This window comes from Patiria miniata, unplaced genomic scaffold (assembly GCF_015706575.1).
Source record: "Patiria miniata isolate m_02_andy unplaced genomic scaffold, ASM1570657v1 HiC_scaffold_14, whole genome shotgun sequence".
Classification (NCBI taxonomy): domain Eukaryota; kingdom Metazoa; phylum Echinodermata; class Asteroidea; order Valvatida; family Asterinidae; genus Patiria; species Patiria miniata.
Genome location: NW_024037052.1, coordinates 4,283,434 through 4,286,853, shown reverse-complemented (window position 1 = coordinate 4,286,853; position 3,420 = coordinate 4,283,434). Strand labels below are relative to the sequence as shown.

At 39.5% G+C, this 3,420-nt stretch overlaps 1 long non-coding RNA gene across 1 annotated transcript; it reads left to right on the top strand.

The window, feature by feature from the left end:
- Positions 1-1,431: 1,431 nt before the first annotated feature.
- On the top strand, positions 1,432-2,329 carry LOC119721926. Its single transcript, XR_005270346.1, has 3 exons — positions 1,432-1,476; positions 1,702-1,828; positions 1,979-2,329. It is a non-coding gene; the product is annotated as an uncharacterized LOC119721926 (long non-coding RNA).
- The last annotated feature ends 1,091 nt before the right edge of the window (positions 2,330-3,420 follow it).

The window sequence follows — 3,420 nt, the reverse complement described above, 5'->3', positions numbered from 1 at the left end:
TCACAGGTAGAAGCTTCAGTGTTCGGCTGTTTGTACATCAAATGTTGTACTTTTTGTATTTCGCTCGGGTCAATTTTCTCTCTTCTTTGATCTTTCTTTGTTAATTTATCGATTTACAAACTAAATAAAATTACATTTTCAATGAGATACATCGTGAGGTCATGTCAGTATTGTATGAATCCCTGAAATGTTGTTGAGCGTGTGCCTACAGTGACGTTATCTCAACAGCGCCTTCATTTGCAAAATATGCACTTCTATCAAGTTTAACTGAGGTTAGTTTACATGTTGGCCTCCTGTTCGCAGGATCAATCAAGTCACAGAAATCATCAAAATGGGCGATCTGACTCTGTTATTATGTTCATCCACAAACGAGTTCTGGTAGCAGGGCTTTGCCTTGTGGGGTTAATTCAATGTTTTCTTTCCCCTTTCGAGCCCTGGCACGAATACAGCTCAATAATTCAAATATTTCCTTTCGTTATTTGAATCCTTTCAGCAAAGTGAGGACCACTGACTGATGAGGGAATTGCTCTACTGAGATGAGGATGAGCCTGCCTCAAGACATCGTCAGGGCTCCGACAGCCTCATCAAACAGAAACTCAAGGAACCGGAAGCAGGGAGGAGGACCGACAGATGAACGGATGACCTGCTTGCTGGGCTTCCCATTACTGACTATCAGGTTTGTGTACATGTAGCCTGCTTAAACAGAAACAATCAAGAACTAATCAAAATGGGCGATCTGGCGCTCTTCTATGTCCGTCCACAAACAACGAGTTCTGGTAGCGGGGCTTTGCTTTGTGGGGTTATTCAATGTTGTCTTTCCCCTATCGAGCCCTGGCACGGTTACAGCTCAATAAATCAAATGCTTTCTTTCGTCATTTGAATCCTTTCAGAAAAATGAGGACCACTGACTGATGAGGGAATTGCTCTACTGGGATTGATGAGCCTGCCTCAAGATATCGTCAGGGCTCCAACAGCCTCATCCAACAGAAACTCGAGGAACTGGAAGCAGGGAGGAGGACCGACAGATGAACGGATGACCTGCTTGCTGGGCTTCCCATTACTGATTATTAGGTTAGTTTACATGTAGGCCTCCTCTTAACAGGAACAATCAAGTCACAGAACTAATTTAAATGGGCGATCTGACTCTGTTATTATGTTCGTCCACAAACGAGTTCTGGTAGCAGGGCTTTGCTTTGTGGGGTTAATTCAATGTTTTCTTTCCCCTTTCGAGCCCTGGCACGAATACAGCTCAATAATTCAAATGTTTCCTTTCGTTATTTGAATCCTTTCAGCAAAGTGAGGACCACTGACTGATGAGGGAATTGCTTTACTGAGATGAGGATGAGCCTGCCTCAAGACATCGTCAGGGCTCCGACAGCCTCATCAAACAGAAACTCGAGGAACCGGAAGCAGGGAGGAGGACCGACAGATGAACGGATGACCTGCTTGCTGGGCTTCCCATTACTAATTCTTGAGGTTAGTTTTTAGTTACATGTACCTAAAGAATAAGCAGAAACAAGTAAACAAAATGGGTGATCTGGCGCTCTTCTATGTTCTCCCACAAATAAAGAGTGCTGGTAGTGGGGCACTGCTTTGTGGGGTTGATTTGAACATTCCCCCCCCCCCTCTCTTGCTCTACCTTTCAGATATTTCTTAATAATAATTCGGATATTTTCTTTCGTCATTTGAATCTTTCTACAGACATGAGGCTGACTGATAGAGGAATTGTCTTACTGAGATGGATGAGCCTGCCTCAAGCTACCATAAGATGGGAGGACCGACGGTTGACTGACTCTGCCTGCTTGGTTGGCCATTACCGATTCTTGAGGTATGTTTACTTGAAAAGAGACCAGGGATATGTAGGCCTACACTTAAATTTGTTATTCCTTTAATACTATGTCACTTCTTACAATGCTTGATTTCCTCTTTAAATATTTATTCTAAATTTTGCTAGTTTACTCTTTTTGTCATATTTTAGAAGATGACGACCGCCAAGCTTGGATGAGACTGGACAAAGATGCCCTCATCAGACACTTTCCAATTTGTGGAATATTGGATCACAAATTTGCAATATTATAAAACATAAAAACGACGAAAATACGAATTCTTACGCCAAAGTTACCGTTATAATATTATTGGAAGAAATAATAGCTTACATCACTGTTACTTGTTAACTTTACTGAGATACCTATATTAGAAAACACAAGAACGTTTAATTTTTAGGAAAATTTAAAGAATAAACTGTTCAGGAACTTCTATCCATTAAAATGCATTGCAACGGGTATTAGTGACACTCAAATTACATTTGTGTTTGTCCTTTTGTGATTTATTTCATGACACTTTTTTTACTTGTTATATTTTTTACTTCGTATGCACAATTGTTTTTCTTGGTGGTTTTGCACGTCTTTTCATTTTCTTATTAATAATTAACTAACCTCACAAAAGGATAAACGAAATATATATCGAGTGTTGAACTTGCCTCGCATCAAATATTTTTTTCACATAATAGCTAAATTAGACTAAATATAGTCCTGAAATGTTTCAAAATAATCGGGAATTTTTTTTGGAGGGGGGGGGCATTCCAAGTTTTATCTTCCCTTTTTAAAATCTTATTCACATAATGGCGAAATACAAAAACCTGGCTTTACCGTGCACAGTCATGTAGTCGTTGCTTATGTAATAATCATCTATGATATAAAGTTATTATTAATTTTCAAATTTATTGGCCTTCTGCCCAACTTTTTTCCTCATTTTGAATCTCTTGTATTTGTTTGTATGAATTGGTTTAAATATTTGTATGTCAATAAGACTAAGGAATTAAACAAAATAAATAAAACTTAAAAGATGTGAGACACTTGATATCCTTAGAAGGTTGTCAGTATTTTGCCTATTTTTGTTTTAGTTGTTGGCGCAGGTAGGTCAAGCTACTACAAAAGTAACAAACCAAGCTGAAATGATGTTTTATTAGTGGCGCAATAAAACCGACAGCGGGCGCAATAATTTTGATTAGGGTTTCAAAAATTTACCGGAGTCGTTAATTTGCATAAAAAGTGCCCCCACAATTTTGTGTAAAAAACGAGACCGTCTAGTTTAAAAATCGGTGGAATCGTGCGAGTATTACCGAGGATCACGGGCCATTATCTATGAGCAGATTTGATAAAATGAGGGTCCAAAAATGGGTCCTATTTGCTCGAGAAAATGTAGGGATGCCATTGGTAACTTTGGCAGTATGGCTCAGCATTACCGGCAGACTTCAACCCCATTACGGACACACTCTCGCAAAATGTGGTTCGGCAGCTTTCTATACAAAAACCATGTTGGATCGGGGTTTTGTGCGTAAACCTTATCAGTCAGCCGATCACGCTAAATTGACTTCGGCCAAACCGCAAGTCCCATCATAAGGAATAAGTTAACTGGACC